Source organism: Paroedura picta, chromosome 6, assembly GCF_049243985.1.
Source record: "Paroedura picta isolate Pp20150507F chromosome 6, Ppicta_v3.0, whole genome shotgun sequence".
NCBI lineage: Eukaryota > Metazoa > Chordata > Lepidosauria > Squamata > Gekkonidae > Paroedura > Paroedura picta.
In genome coordinates this window covers 96926968-96944269 of record NC_135374.1, presented here as the reverse complement: position 1 = coordinate 96944269, position 17302 = coordinate 96926968, and the positions used below count along the sequence as shown (strand labels likewise).

General features: G+C 44.7%; 1 long non-coding RNA gene across 2 annotated transcripts; it reads right to left on the bottom strand.

Annotated features, from left to right (window-relative positions):
- Positions 1–1682: 1682 nt before the first annotated feature.
- On the bottom strand, positions 1683–17082 carry LOC143840745 (uncharacterized). Of its 2 annotated transcripts, XR_013232370.1 has the most exons (4): positions 16885–17082; positions 13451–13545; positions 4935–5133; positions 1683–1976 (listed from the first exon to the last, which is right to left on the bottom strand). It is a non-coding gene; the product is annotated as an uncharacterized LOC143840745 (long non-coding RNA). The 2 variants fall into 2 exon arrangements; XR_013232369.1 differs by lacking the exon at positions 16885–17082 and having other exon boundaries at positions 13451–14016.
- Between the last annotated feature and the right edge of the window lie 220 nt (positions 17083–17302).

Sequence of the window (17302 nt, the reverse complement as noted above, 5' to 3'; positions counted from 1 at the left end):
CAACAGAAATGTGAAGCCAAATACAGAAAGGTAGACTGCAATAATTCCTCGGTTTAGCCATGTATTGTTAACCATTGCACCACACTGGATTTTTTGTTTGATTTCACTAAGACTTGGAGGGTTTTCAAACTGCCTTTGTATTCCGCTTTAGTATCCGGTTGCTAATGGGTGTTCTTCTGTCATTTCAGACAGACCCGTTTTAGTAGCCAGCTGCTGGCAGAATTTATTTACCCGTGGGTGAATGGCAACTGACAGCTCCCACCACTCACCTTTGGTATGCCACTGCATGTCTCCACCTTCTTTAAAGTATCTAAGGTCTCATCGTACCTTCATCTTCAGTGGGACAATATCCATGCTATAGTGTTGGCTCTAGCTGCAGTAACTTGTTTCCTGCCTTGTCACCTTAAGCAGGACAAGAATTGGCCTTTCGTGACCATTTCTTCCTTAAAAGGTGTGCCTATATGAAGGATTCTGACCCCAAGATACAACTGGTGTCACCTTAGTCCATTCAGACTGTAAATCGCCAGTTGGTCAGACAAATGTCAACCAGCAAGATGATGATTTCACAGAGGAGGGGGTCAAAGCTGCTCCTACTCTCACCAGGATACCTACCCTAATATTTATATTCTGCAGGGGCAGAATGCGCAACTTCCATACCTTTTTGCACACACTTCCCCAGATGACTAACAATGCACAAGGGCAGAGTCTGCACTTACTTTGTTTATTCCATTGTCAATCCTGTTGAATTCAGATCGCTTTGAACTCGAGTCTTCCTCTCCCCCCCTCCCCATTGAAACAGGCTGAGAAGAGGGGGGAGAGACAAATGGAGACTCTTTCTTTGTTTTCTTGAAGGGGGGGAGGATCCAAGAAAGAGGAGGGAGGAAAAAATCCTTTCTTTTCTTAAAGGGGAGGGGACGAAGAAAGCACACACAAAAATCCAAGACTGACAGAAGTTGAGAGAAATTAGGGGCTTCTCCTTTAAGGCAAGCTTGTCACATGACCACCTGTAGCCAATCATGGGTTCTCTACCACGGAGGAGAGCCCAGATTCAAAACAATGCGATTTTAAAATATATTGAGGATTAAAAGCACTCTAAGATACCACACAATAAAGTTAGGGTCACTCTGGATCAATCCTTCTTGCTGCAGAAGGAAAATTTAAATTGCCCCAAATCAAAACGGAAATCGCATTCTGTGTAGAGGGCAGGGCTGAATCGACCTGGGATTGGAATAAAAGATCTGTGCAGTTTGCACCAAGGTTGGGAATGAAATATATATAAATAAAAACACTTGAGACAGTGGTAGGTGCACAAGTGTTTGCACTTTGAACTCAAATACCTTTTCTTTTCAGCATAAGACATTTGCTGAGGCTCAGAACCTTTGACTACGCAGGCATAGCGACTGAAGATGGGGTTAAAGCACTGAAGCATATTAAGGATGCATCCCTCAAATGCATCCTCCAGGATGCTCCTGTTTGAATAAATTGAGCCCTTCTCTGTAACAAATACCTTCAGCATGGAAGCTCAGATGCCTTCAGATGCTTTTGTCAACTGTGTCAAACTTTTAGTAAAGGTATAGCTTTGTGCTTCGAGGTAAAAGAGCTGTGTTTATGGCTCCACGGGGCATTATTGCTATCCCTTCACTTATTCTGAAGGCAAGGAAAGGTAAGAGTTGAACACGAAATTACATTCCTGCAGAGGACTGATGCTACAGTATTAGGAAAGGTTTAATCGGCTGTCTGAAATCCTTATGAATTTTTCAGTCACCAAAAAGTCAGACTAGTTTCATTATATCTAGACAGGGATCGTAGAACCATAGTGAAGCAATTAATATTTCATCTTGGACAAAGCATTCTTCTGTCATTTTAGGGATGCACTGAACTCCGTGCCAACCCTGGATTGCCTTGGCTTGCAAAGCTACCACTTCTTGACGTCAATGGCTGAATTTTAGGGCTGCACATGTCACTGTGCTGTTTATCTTGAAGAAGAAAGATGAGTTATTTTGGCATGTGGTCCCCACTCCAGCCAAATGTAATGGGCAAACCCTTTTCTCTTTCTCTGAACATTTCCCTTTCAATGTTTCTACAATTCTGGGATGCTGCCAGGATCCCTTCTAAAGCTGATTAAAATATGTTCATAAAGCATTTCCAGCATTAAAGTGCCGTGCAAGTAGTATTTTAAGAATTCTTGGAATAAAGGAAAGCAATCAGGTAGTACAGTAAGGGGAGCTAGAGACTAAGTCTGTATTACGAAAAAGAGCCTCAGAAGTGAACATTACCTTTTAATTTGCAAGTATTGATTTACTACTACAGTGACGGGTTCCCCCCGTGCTTTACCAAAGTAATAGAGAAGACTTCTGTGGATTTGTTCCGCTAACAGTAGCATCTCCCTCCGTCAAAAGGTGACCACCCCGGCGCAAGAGACTTTGTAGAAGATCCAACTCTATGCCCATGGCTTGATAGCTATCATTTCTCCACATTTTCAGTGGCCACAGCCAAAGGGGATATTCTTTTGTGGTTCTAGACAAGTGCTACCTTGCTTGGCTATAACAAACCCAAGTATAACTAGCTATCTAGTGTTAGAGGAACCCAAGTACTTTTAAAACCCTTCTGCTTAGCATGCTACAACGAAAATAAGTGCAAGAAATATTGCCACCCTAAGCAGGCTCGCTGACAAAATACATCTTAAGATCAGGCAGTAATGGAGCCAACGCAATGGAGGGTCACAATCCTGCTATGTTATGGAGAGTAGTGTCTTCGATCAGTAGGGGAACCGCTTGGGTTACTGGCCTACCCAACCTGGACGGAGTACGACTATCAGCAGCCAACTCCGCCAGGAATTTGGGAGCGATTCTTGATGCCTCCCTCTCTATGGAGGCTCAGATCACGACGGTAGCACAGCTGGCATTTTACCACCTCCGCCAGGCCAAACTATTAGCACCCTACTTGGCCCCAGAACAGCTAGCCACAGTGATCCATGCGACGGTCACCTTTCAATTGGACTTCTGCAACTTGCTGTATGCTGGTCTGCCCTTATCCTTGATCCGAAAACTGCAACTGGTCCAGAATGCAGCTGCCAGGGTCTTCAGAGCAACACCAAGGAGGCCCCACATCCAGCCCATCCTCCAGAAGCAGTGCTGGCTTCCAGTTGAATACTGGATCAGGCTTAAGGTTTTGGTCATCACCTTTAAGGCCATATGTGGTCTAGGTCCAGTGTACCTCTCTGCCTACACCCCTCAAAGAGCCTTACACTCCACCAGCTCCAACCTCCTGGTGATTCCTGGACCCAAGGAAGCCCGCTTGACCTCAACCAGGGCCAGAGCTTTCTCCATTCTGGCCCCCACGTGGTGGAACGAGCTCCCAGAGGAGATCAGGGCCCTGACGGAGCTCAAACAATTCTGCAGAGCCTGCAAAAGGAGCTCCTCCACCAGTCATTTGGTTGAGGTCGACCAATACCACCGCTTCCAATCAGCCCCCCTCCTCCAACCAGTATTGCAAACTCACCCAACTCACTGGGCCATCAGTAAGCATTGAGTTATTGTTCTCCCCAATGTTCTATTGTTCATAATGTTATAGTTATTATTATGTTATTGTATACTGAGTTATTTGTACAGTTATCTCTGTTTGATGTAAACTGCCCTGAGCCTTTGGGGAGGGCGGTATATAAATGTAATAAATAAATAAATAATGACAACTGACTGAGTAAGCCCTGTTTTGATACTGCTCGGGGCAATCTCTTTGCAGCTTCCACAATACAATACTGGGGTCATTTATCCACTAATACATTTATCTAGTTCCCCAACCTGAGGCCCATGGGATGCATGGGGCCTCTGACCTCTCCTACAACCACCTCATTTTGAACTCTCAGTCCATGTCGATTGGCCAGTACAGACTGATGGGCAAGATTCCATATTTTCTTTGGAGAGCATAGCCACAAGCTTAGATAACTACAGGAGACTCACAGAGGATACTTCCATTGATGGCTGTTAGCCATGACAGCTAAAGGGAGCTTTCATGGTCTGAGACAGTGTACAATGAATATGAACTGCTGGGGGCCAACACTGGAAGGGAAGGGCTATTAGCATCAAATTGGCCACTGGTTGAGATGGACCTTACATGTGATCCAGAAGGATTCTTCTTTTGCTCTTCTTTCTTGACTGTACAATTCTAGGATTCCAAGCAATGTGAGCAGGAGGACAGGACTAAATGATTCTGCGATTTATGCCCACCAGGTGTACTAGAGATAGATTACCTTTAATGGCATAAAATTCAAATAAATACAAATAGCCACAGCACAGATGGACGTGGGTGATGTACACTGAAACCTGATGCACGGTCTAGTATTTTTGCAAATGCAAAAGACTGACTTTTAACATAAAACAAAGTACATTTGCAATTTTAGCCAACAGAGCATGACTCTGCTTGTTAAGCAGAGCTTTAAGAATTTGCCAATCAGTCCCAATTTGGTTATATAGTCCTGAATTGGGATGTGTTGGCTACAAGGAGCCGGGCAGACACCAGCTGTATTAAGTAGGTGAGTGAAGATGACTATAGAATAAGGCAGGGGTAGTCAACCTGTGGTCCTCCAGATGTCCATGGACTACAATTCCCATGAGCCCCTGCCAGCAAATGCTGGCAGGGGCTCATGGGAATTGTAGTCCATGGACATCTGGAGGACCGCAGGTTGACTACCCCTGGAATAAGGTATCTCAGCATCACATAAACAAGCTCAATGGCAAACCTTACACTGACTGTAACCTTCTCTTGAAACCCCTCAGGACGTCAAAGCCCCGGCCAACTTTGTTTACTTCCACAGTGGCTTAATGCGTTAATGCTGCTGCGTAAAAGATGCAGCGTCTGGAGTTTGAGGATTGATGCTGCCTCCGTGCCGCGCTTCCTTCTCTCAAAATTAGATATTAAAAGGTTTCCAAACTCACCTGAATTATTGATGAGGAATTTATTGCTTTCCCCACTCATAACAGAGGAGAAGCTATATCCCTAGAGGACTGCAGGCAGCGATGTGGCCAGAAATCATTCTGTCTTAATTAATTAAATGCAAAGGCACCAGAGACCAGCGCGAGGAGGATAAAAAGTGCTCCCGTCAGAATCCTTTGGGGACTTCTGTGCCAAAGCCACCTGTAGAGGATGGGGAAAAAAACACACAGTTTCAAAATCTAATCGTGAAAGTCTTCCTGCAAGAACGGCTCAAAGCATCCTCCATGGTGCTCTGAAGGCTCCCCGACGCCTCCTTGGATCATTTCACATTACACCATTGGCTGCTTCCAGGTTTGTTGGGGGAGCAGGGTGTGTTGCCATCAAGTTACAGCTGTCTTATGGAAAGCCCTGGTGGGGTTTTCAAAGCAAGAGACATTCAGAGGCGTTTTTCCATTGCCTGCCTCCGCACCACTGTCCTGCTATTCCTTGGAGACCTCCCATTCAAAAACTAGCCAGGTTTGCCCCTGCTTAGCTCGCAAGATCTGACAAGACTGGGCTAGCCCCAAAGGAAAGAAGCAGGGCCCATTCCACACACATTAGTTAATGCACTTTAGAAACAGGTTTTCCTGTTCTGCACAGGAAACTCCAGCTGCAAATGTACACTGAAAGTGCATTATCCTACACATGCGGAATGGGCCCAGGTTAAAAATCTGATGGTGACGATGATAATAATAATAAGACAGGGCTATCCAGGGGAGGTTTCTTTACAGTGGCACAGAATGCACTCCAGCCATAAATAAGAAGAAATCAATGAAGGCACAGGCAGGAATGGTGTCCGCATACAATGAGGTGTCCAACATCTGTTTATATGTAAAATGTTCAAGTTAAGCTGACCCCAGAAAGGGTTTTCCAAATCAGGTGTGTCCCTACCCCACTTAGAGCCTAGGGCAAGGAGTATATCGCTGGGGGTGAAGCCTCCAGAGAAACACCCACCCACAAACTGGGCCCCCTCTCTGGTACCTGACATCCTGCTGCCCCTACCAATAGACAGTAGCAGAGGGATCTGCTGCCTTGTGCCATGAGTCTCCAGAAGGCACACAGAGGATGCCCCAGGAAGCAGCTCACCCTCCCCACCCCACATGTCCTCTGAGTTGAAAGAGGCCAGGAGGCCAGAGCAACTTACTGGCAGAAGGGCATGCTCTGAGGCTGCTTCCTCTTCCACCCAGCAAACTTCTGAAACCGACAGGAAGTTGGATATGGAGAGCTAACCACTTATTGGCCCTTCCTGGCTGAGGGTTCCTTCCTGATTGGGGCTAAACTACAAGAGCGGGCCTTTCCTGGCTTAGGGTCATCTCCAATTGGGAGAATATTTCTGAGGGGGCCAATCAAGTAGGGAGTAAATGCTCTGCATGCCATTTGAGCTGATTGGCCCTCATTGGCAAAGTGCAATTTGAGCTGATTGGCCCTCACTGACAGAGTGCACTCTCTCTATTGGTGGTACACCCCCAGGAAGTGCCAATCAGATAGGGAGTGAGTTGTCAACTTGAGCTTTATTATGTTTAATGATGATGACGATTTCTCCTCTACTGAGAGGAACTGCACCTCAAGCTCTTTGGAATACTGCCTTGGATTGAAGAGATTCTCTTGGAAGAAAATTAAACGCGGGTGTTCTAGCTTTAAGGATTGTTCTTTAATTACTATGTGCGGTATCAAGTCCATTTACATTAATGCAAAAGATTTCTATTGCATCACCTATTTTTAATCACATAAAAGACGTTTCCTGGCTGTTCCTACAATATCTTCATTGTTCTTTTCTGATTTGTTTCCTCCTCCCTCTCCTTTCTGGTCTGTACTTTACTTAAGTGAAATAAAATTCATGTTCCTTCTTGCTAATTATCGTTTACAACCTTTGTTGACTTTGGCTAACAACATACCCCTTGAGTTCTGTGTGCCCACACAGCAATAGAAATGCCAAAAATTATCAGGCACTGATTCTTGTTTCATTTTCTCTCAGCACGCATCTTCCAGTTACCTAGATTCATAGAATCATAGCATCATAGAGTTGGAAGGTACCTCCAAGGCCATCTAGTCCAACCCCTTGCAGATTGCAGGAAAGTCACAACTACTTGCGCATCCACAGTGACCCCAATTCCATGTTCAGATGATCCCCCCCCCCATAAAAACCAGAATTCCTGGTCAGTCTGGTCTGGAGGAAATTCGTCTTCTGATCCCAAAGTGGTGATCAGCATTTCTCTGAGCAAGCAAGAAAGGGTCACAAGAGTCAAGTTTGACACAATCCTTTCTGCCCACCCACTTACAATCTGCCTAAGTTCACAGAATTAGCATTTCTGTCAGATGGCTATCTAGCCTCTGCTTAAGAAATTCCAAAGAAGGAGAACCTCCCACCTCCCAAGGAAACCTGTTCTTCTGAGGAACCGCTCTGTCAAGAGCTTCTTCCAGATGTTATGTGTTGCGCTGATGGCCCAGAAAATTAACATAGGATGTGAAAAACCCCAGTGGCGATGCCTAGGAATAGCACATCCTTAAAAGCTGAAATAAAAGCCTACAAGAGAGAGTGTTGTTTCTGCCAAAAAATAAAAACAGCAAGCTGCAATCCAGGCTAACTTGCCAGTTTAAACCCCTCCCAATGGATGGGTAGGATTTGTTAACACCAGAAATGGTAGACTCTGCAATGTTTATCCAGAAAGGGGGAGTAAAGCCCTTCTATAGGGCAAACATAGGAAGCAAATTAATCTGTAGATTTGGAAGTGGCTTGAGGGTGGGGATCTGCTGTTGATCCAGGAGGTGGGCCTGGAAAACACAAACCTGAAACTGCAGATCCAAACCAGATTCCAAGCATTTAGCCCCTCTCTCACCTGCACATTCCTTTTCAAGTGGGGAAAAAAATAGGGCCAGATTCAAAGGTATTCTTTAACTGGCATAATGGCACTTAATGGCACTTAATGGCAATGCCAGTGAAATGGCACATGAACATGTGAAGTGGCATCAAACCAGTGGTCTGTCAGCATCAGTCCTGTCTATTCAGACCGGTAGTGACTCTCGAGTGTCACAGGTAGAGGTCTTTCACACCACCCACTACTTTAACTTTCTAAATGGAGATTATGCATGACAAACATATGCTCAATGTTTATTTATGGTCATTCAGACCAAAATTAAAATACAAGCAATTAAAAACTAAGACAATTAAAAAAGAGAAAAAACAGTAATAGTACTATAATTTTTTAAAAAGATCTGACAACATAAAAACTTTAAGATGTTACATTCAATATTTAAAACATAGTTTAAGTTGCCAGTGACAATCGCTCTTTGTACTTTTGAAACTGACTCAGAGAGAAATTTTCTGATCCACATACATAGTATGCAATTTCATGGCGGCAGTGCAAAATTTAGCTGTGCAGAGAGTTATTTGCCTGTCTTCATCTTGAAACAGCACCTTGACTTTCTCCCAACATATGCTCTCCCATTGACAGGGCTGAGCTAATCTGTGCTGATCATTCCTCTTACTTCAGACTCCTCCCCTTCCCTTTTCAGTGAGGGTCCCTGAGCCCCAAGAACAGAGGCAGGAGGGAAAAAATGGGAAACTGCTGTTTCAGAAGCTTCTCTCTGCTCAGATACTTTGGATTCAACCCACAGACACAAACCTTGACCAGATGTACATATGGATACATGGATGGAATTCAGAATACGGTCCTTACTATGAAAAAATTAAACCAAAAAAAAAAATCAAAAGCAGCTTTATAAGAAGCTGTTTTATCAATAAACACAAGAGGGCACAATTGCACTTCAGTAAAGGTTTTCAGAGCCTGGCGTCAGCTTGGAGACTCCGAAGGCAGAAGCTATAAAGAAGGATGTGGGCAAGGGCAGAGACTCACCACAGGCCCAACTGCTGCCACAGGAGGGACTCCGGCGATAGGGCAAGGTGGCAAGAGATCAGGACTACACGTCCTGATACCCCCTGCTGCCTTTGCTTTGTTTTTTTTGGGGGGGGAGTGGGAATGCTGGGGGCAGAGGCTAGGCACCTGTGTAGCGGGCAGCCTGATGTCGCCCTGCCTCATTCCCCTGCTCCCTAGATTAAGGCTTCCATGACGAACATGTAGAGTCTGAGTGGGGGCTGGCAATAGACAGCATGGAGCCATCTGTAGGAGAGGGAAGATCCTGGTGGTGTGTCAGTGCTTCACTGCGCCCATTGCAGTTGCGTGACTGAAAGATGGCTCCAGGTCGCCAGCCAGCCAGGGCCCCTTCAGGTACCACCTGCAGCCAATCTCGGGGTGGAGGTGGATCAGCCTCCTGGCAATGTGGAGCATCAGGATTCCAGGGGTCTGAAGCACTGGCAGGGCGGGGGGCAAGCGGAGGTGCTCGTGCAAGAGGCACGGGAAAAGTTCTTCTGTAGAGTTTTCATCTTCCGAAGATGATACAGACGCAGGTCAGAGGGATGGAACCTATGTGCTCCAGGGGGCCATGGTCCTGGGCATGTCTGCCTGGCTCACAAGCAGGCGGGATGCTACAAAAGCATACTGTAAGGATGGGGTGGGCTTAAGTGGCCCGTGGGTTCCACCAGTGGGCTATGTGGCAGAGGTAGACCCGCCAGGGACACATCTGTCCCAAAAACTGAGGGAGAGGGCCCTGGATGGCTTCTTCGAGGATGTGGTAGAGATGGTTCACCCAGAGGTGGACACGCCTCTGAAAGGTCCCAGGCATGAGAGAAAGTGGAAGAGTTCTGCTACAGTAGAGGCCACCTTTATCAATTGATTGAGGGGATATGTGGAGTACCTTTACTTGGTTTCAGCTGCTTACCCAGAAAGTGTTTGCTTTTTGGGATGGCATCTTCCTAACATTCTGGAGGCCAAGGTGCTATCAGGGGAGGCAGCAGTCATAGCTTATGATAGTTTCCAGGGAAAAGGCCTTGAGCAATATACAGGCATGGTGGGACCTAAAGGACCACGACACTTGGATAGTGAAAGCTGGTCCCTATGTGTACAGGACCGATTTGGACAAGCGGAAGCCTGGGGCTTGAAGGGAGGCGTAAGGCACCTGTTGGGAGTATAATAAAGGCTCTTGCCAGGGGATGTGATACTGATTTGAGCATTGCTGCGATTCTTGTGGCGGGTCCCACCATAGGCAGAAGTGTGTCAAGCCTGGCCCTAGCTAACCTCCCTTTCGGGGGGCCCAGCCCATGGGAAAAAGAGCGGTCAGGGCAGGATCCCCAGGAGCCACCAGTGGGGCAAAAGCCATATAAGGCTCCACCTGAATTGCACATGCTGGCTATCTCATCAGTGCATCTGCCAGCACTGGTGGTTACTGGAGGGCTACCTGGACAAGGCAGTGGCCACCTACCCGGACAAGGCAGCGAGTTTTTCTGAGGGATTTCATATTCCATACAGAGGTCTGAGAGTGGCAACAGTCTGCCATAAACTTCTCTGCCAGTCAATTGCCTGAGGTAAGATCCTGAAGGGCAGATGGCCACACCATATGATCAACCCCCATTGCATAACCTAAGGGTTTCACACACACCCTGGGAGTAGCCCCAAAGGCACCAGGCCGGTTTAGGATGATCTATCTTACCCAAAGGGTTCTTCAGTGAACAACGCAATCCCACCAGAACTCTGCTCTGTCAGGTACGTGTCTGTGAATTGAGCAGTGGCACTGGTCCAGTCATGTGGGCGGGGAGCTTTCCTGGTAAAGTGTGATATCCAGTCTGCCTTCCGCTTACTTCCCATGCATCCCGATGATTTCTGCCTCCTCGGGTGCCATTTCAATGGCTGATGGTACGTGAATAAGGTCATGCCTATGGGATGCACCATTTCCTGCGTGGTATTCGAGGCATTCAGTTCCTTGAATGGGTCATAAAGGATAGGACCGATTCCCACTGCATCACCCACTACTTAGATGATATTTTTGTTTCTGGGTCCTGCGAACTTGCTAGTTTGCACTGATAGGCTACTCTCAAATGAGCTTGGGGTTCCACTGGTAGAGGGGAAGACAGAGGGCCCTCCTTGCCAACTGACATATTTGGGTATCACACTTGATACTGAAGCCAGCTTATCCCTGCCCCCTCTAGACAAAATGCTAGCCTTACAGAGCTTGCTTGAGATCATGCTAGTCAAGCACAAGTATATGCTCAGGGAGTTGCAGGTGATCCTGGGTCACTTGAATTCTGCCTGCAAAGTCAATTCACCTGGGAGTGCATTTTGTTCCAGGTTGTCCAGGTCCCTGTCTGGGGTTCTTAGGCAGCATCACCACATCAAAGTGACTCAGTCTTTAAAGGCTGACATCAAGGTTTGGTTGGAGTTTTTGGAGAATTTCAACAGTGTCCATGCGGCAGACACAGCTGTCACCCGAAAACTCCTTCCAGGTCCAATCTGATGCTGCCAGCAGCCATGGGTTCGAGGTATATTATAATGGCAGGTGAGATGCTCATAGGTGACTGGCGGTCTGGGATGCCTTCACCTTTATGGAAAATAAATAACTGGACAATATATGGACTTGGAAACATTTATTCACAGCCTCAGATTTCCTTGAGTTTCTGTGCTGATTTCATGTGAGGAATCTACAGTTCATTATTGTTGGCAGCCTAACATTCAAAGGACAGCTGAGCCACATGGACATTTTCAAACTGCCAAACTTAAGAATTGCTTAAGATCAATCCATTCGGATGAAAAAGTGGAATCAGCACAAGAGTGGCTTTTTAAAAAAATCCCAAGATCATGAGCAGTGTGCAGGATCAAATGTGAGATTCTCTAACTGTGCAAATTTGCAAGGGAAGGCATTATTGTGAAGCAGTGCTAGGGCATTGACAAAAATACACACTCACACAAACCATATTTTAATGTAGTGGCACAAGACTAAACAAGCTCTCCAGAGCTTCTGTCAGAGGACATCTCCATACAAACTGCAGACCTGTTCAAAGCATGGTGGAATTGTAGTCAATATTACCCTGGCATATAACATTACTGTGACAATCAAAATTACCCTGGGCATAAATGGAAGAGTCATAAGACCAAGCACTGGCTCTTCCCCACCAGCCTTCCCTCTCACAATCTCTAAATTCATAGTGAGTCATAGAATCAGCATTGCAACCAGATAACCTCTGCTTAAAAAGCTCCAAATATGAAAATCTCACCACCACCCAAGGAAGCCTATGTCACTGAGAATCCACTCTAATTGTCAGGAAGTTCTTTCACCCTCTTAGTATGTGTATATGACTATAGCTGGCATGCATAAAGGAAGGGAAACATTCGGTCACTTTATTAGATTCCTCCTTCTATTACTGCTACTTCCAGTGATATCTCTACCCTGTCACACCAAACAACTAACTCAGATGGCCTGAGACAGATGTTCTGCCCTCCCACATTCCCTTCAATGACTCCTGCTATCCATTGGCTGGCCAATATTCCTCTTCACAGGCCATGCCACCTTCACTGACTCATCCAACCCCAGACTGAGGGCAAACAAGTTACTAAAGGTGTTGGCATGGAGAACTTAGAGCTGTCTAGAGTCTAGTGGGTAGCCATGTTGGTCTGAAGTAGCATAACAAAATCAGAGTCCAGTAGCACCTATAAGACCAACAAAGATTTATTCAAGGTGTGAGCTTTGAATTAACTTTTGCTTTATATTCCCACTGTCATGATGGTGGTTCATAGTCTGAGGAAGAGTGCTTGCACTTGAAAGCTCACGCCTTTAATAAATCTTTGTTGGTATTAAAGGTGCTACTGGACTCTGATTTTAGCACTGTCTTTTTACTTCAGAAAGATAAATAGGTCAGAACCCTGGGCATCTTTGCTTTGTAGTTCTCTGTTGGTATTGCTATGATCTATGTATTGCTCTAAGGTAAATTTCCTTACAGCCTGACACAGTGTCTCCACATTCTGCCAGATTTCTCAATCTTGGCACTATGAGAGCAGGACATGCCTCCAGCATCTCTATCCATCCTGGCTAGTTAGACTAGATTAGAATCCTATCTCTACTCTATCCTGTCTAGAATGGAGTTACTTATAATAAAGGACTCAAATTAGTTTGCAAAGATAAGGTTGCTTCATTTGTTATTTTGTTTCTAACCTGCATACATAAGCAGATAGATTTTTGCTGCGTTGAGCACTCTGCTAACCAAATCATTCCAGCAGAAGAAAAAACCTATCCTAGGCTATAATAATCAGTTAAACAATTTAACAATTAATAAAAATACAGTTTCTCTCTTGTTTTAATAGTACTCAAACAACCAAAACAGACTTCAGATTTGTACCATTTTCAATGCGGCATTTTCATCAGTGGTTGTTTCCAACTAGTGTGTGTTGAGAATCTAGTCAAAAGACCAAATCATTCCAACAAAAGTTCCAATGAGAAACACTGTGGCTCAGTGGCAGAACATGTGCTTGGCATGCAGAAGGTCCCAGATTCAATTCCCGGCATCTCCAGGTAAAAGCCTTGGCAGCATGTAATGTGAAAGACCTCTACCTGAGTTCCCAAGGAGCTGCTGCCAGTCAAAGTAGACAATACTGACCTTGGTGGACCAGCAGTCTGATTCGGTATAAGGCCGCTTCCTGTGTTCATCAAGCTGAATGAAAAAGACTTCAAATCCCAGAATTCATTTTCATCCTGAAAGAAAGTCACATGATCTCTGCTCATTTAAAATGTCATTTGCTAGCTTCAAAAACAGCAACCCAGATTTGTATAGCTTGCAAATGAAACAAGAAAACAGAAACATTCTGCAGGATTCTTTAGGAAAGAAAATGAGCACAGATTCCAACGGGTGAGTTCATTAGTCAATTTACAAACCTTCCCCTCACTCTATACGCACATTCAACAGCCTGAGCTATGGCTTTTCATTCAGCAGTCTTGAATGCCTCCTTCCAATTCAAATTTATTCCAAACACTGGGGCTTGCAAATATCCTTGCCCCTAAGCCTTGAACAGCAGCAGCTGAGGAGGCAATCTACCCTGACAACTGTCAGAAGATCAGCACGCTTGTCAGGGTAGATGGGATCCAGCTGCAATTCCCTCCTCTGACAAAGGTTAGCTGCAGCTGCAGACTCTCTGGCTGAGAACTGCCCCACGTGGATTCTGGCTGTTTCAGCAGAGCCTTGAGGCAAGGCTCTTTGTGTGGTCAACACATGCCTTATCCTGCCTGTCTCCTGAGACTCCTGTTCCAGTTCTCCGCGGTGAAGCTCTGTTCCTGCGACTCCCACCTCTTCAACCTCTGGCTTGTCTGATGTTCCTGCTCTGGCTCTTTGACGCTTTTGGCTTTCAACTCCGTTATTCATTCCGGCTTGTGTTCTACCTTTGTCCCGCTCTCTCTGGTTTTGACTATGGCTAGACTCTGTGAACTCTCTCTCCCTGCTCCCAACCTCCCAGACAGAACTCTGGGGCAATCTCTCTGCTCTGGCACAACTACACGCCTTGCAGGTGCAGCCTGGCAGGGCAGCACAAACTCTGTCAAATGCTTTGTCCACAATTAAATAAAACAATGATGTTCACAAATTAATCAAAGTAATCCATCTTTTGATATTCCCTTTCAACTGGTGGCTCTCTTAATTGTGTGATGAACTTCGATATAGCTTATAGCCTTTAAAAATTAATGCTGATCATATTATTTTACAATCTGAATTAAGCAATTAAATAAGTATATATTATGAGAGTTTTTAAAGAATCTTTACTGGCTTCAGTCAGAGTTTTACGGGTGTTAACTAATGTCTCCATAGAGCCCTTTCTCATGAAGTGCATATTTTTCCTGAGCTTTCAGTAAAAACTAAAAGACACCACAGTTCTATTTTCTTATAAGGTAACTGGCTAAGCCACCTGGTTAACAAGATTCATTAATGAAGTTATGTACCTTACTAGAAAAGAGGCAGATATTTTTTTTAAAACCCAGAAAGATGGGGAAAGGACCTTGCTATGGAACTGTCTTAGTTATCATACTGAGAGAAGAAGAGGTAGAATGGTTCCTTTATATGCTGGAATAAACAATATGGCTATACTGTACATTGTACAGTGTACAAGACAATGGATATGGATTCCTCCACAAGTTGTAAACCAAAAGGGCTGTTCTCCACCGAGATCGCCTTTCAAATTAATCTTGCAGGGGTAGTCAAACTGCGGCCCTTCAGATGTCTATGGACTACAAATGCTGGCAGGGGCTCATGGGAATTGTAGTCCATGGACATCTGGAGGGCCACAGTTTGACTACCCCTGAAGCAACATCACACAATTGATGTGAAAATATACAGGAGGCTGGGGCAACTATGTATGCTGTTTTAATATCCATAAAATACAGGAAGATTAAAAGCACAATAAGCTACAAGGTACAAATATGGTTATTAAATATTTTGTATGTTTATTTAAGGGTTTATTTAATTAAAGGTTAATTGAGGGTTTAATTGGATTGCCGTAGAAAATGAACTGAGCAGGTAAACAAGCTATTTAAATTCCTCCATAATTGTTACTATCCTTTAATTAAATGTGCTTTCCAAACACAAGAGCCAGAGCCTTGTTTTTGAATCAGTAAACCAACAACTGAGGCATGATTTGGTTTTTAATACACCTTTAGAATTCTATGTATTTTTATTAAAGACTATTTGTTTATTTGGGCATGGTGTCCGTCATCCCCACAAGACTGGAAGTGGCTTTACTATTCCCTTTTTATAGTTTCATGAGGTGTTTTGTGTGTGTGTGCGTGTTCCGTGAGGTCTGTTATACAAGCCCAAAACAGGGATAAAGAGTTATTATTGTCCTTGTCTTTTATTTCCCTGCTTTTGCAATCTATGTATAGAACTTATTGCAAGGAAAACTGCATTTAGAGGAGCACATAATGCAATTGATGGAAGGAACATTCATAATTTGAGATAGCTCATGACACAACATTACTGTCAGAAAATAGCAAAGACTTGAAACAACTACTGCTGAAAGTTTAAGCAGAAAGGGCCAAAACAGGATTACAGTTTAACACTGAGAAGACAGAAGTAATGACTAATTGAGAAAGGCAGATGGTGAAACTGAAATTTTTCAAGTCTTTTTATTCCTGGGCTCGATCATAAGCCCAAAGTGAGACTTCAGAAATCAGAAGGAAATTAAGACTGGGAAGTGTACTTGTGGGAGGGCAGGATAGAAATTTAAATATAAAATTTTTAAAAAATAAAGGAGTTAGAAAAGACCATAAGGATAAGGATGTGTTCAAGATAATTCATACCATACGTCATAACTTACTATGCATGGGTTGTGAAAGTCAAACAATAAAGCAAGCAGATAGCAAGAAAGTTGCAAAACAAAGTTAGAGCAACATTTATTTAAAGTATAGCTGGCATGTACATGCACACTTCCTCAAGAGCATTTTATGACTACCCGTGAATAACTGGGTTCAAAGATCAAATCAAATTTTCCCTAGAAACTGAACTTTCCCTAGAAACTGAAGAGATCAAATTAAGGCTATCATACTTGTTCACATTATGAGAAGACCAGGGTTATGGGAAAAGACAATAATGCTGGGAAAATTTGGTGCCAACAGGAAAAGATGGATTGACTAGATCAAGGAAACAAGGCCCTCTGTTTCCAAAAACTGTATTCATAGAGCTGCCCCAAGACAAAAGCAACTTCTCCCAGTGGCCAGTTTACCGTTGTCAACTTGCCAGCCTCCAGGTGGGCTGTGAGGCTCCCTCAGAATTACAACTTATCTCCATACTACAAACATACACTCCCCTGGAGAAAAGGGATGCTTTGGAGAACGATTCTCTTCAAAAAACGGGGAACTACTGTAGACAGTAAAGGCAAAAGGAATCTTTTATTTAAAAAGAACAAGTTGGGGTAGTTTTGCGACAGTCCTAACCCCCTATAGACGGTATATGGGGTGGGTGGGGGAAGTATTGCTGTATTTTAGCAGTAACTGGCTGCAGATACCTGCCATCACAAACGTAAAAATAAGACCATTTAAAATGCCTTGCCCCACCTTTTCCTTTCAAATAAGCACTGCTTGCAATAGTAAGACATCTATACTAAAGTTGATAGATCCAGGTTGGGAAGCTCACGGAATCTGGGGATGGAGCCTGTGGTGGAAAGAAGCTGCAGTGGGCTACAACGCCATGGAGCTCACGCGTTTTCGCTCCAATAATTATTTTAATTCTTTTCCTCGCCCTTCCCACTTAAATAAGCACCGAAGGGCAAACAACCAAATCTCGCGCTATTTAAGGAGGGCCGGCGCGGAGGCTCAAAAGACGAGATCATGAGCCCACCGAAGGGGCGTGCCCTCCTAGACACCCCGCCTCTCGTTGGTGCACCAATCGGATCCCAGTTCCCAGCCGCGCCACGCCTCGATAGGCCACTAGGTTTCGCTTTTCGGCTGCGCCGTCATGCCCCCGCCCCCCCTC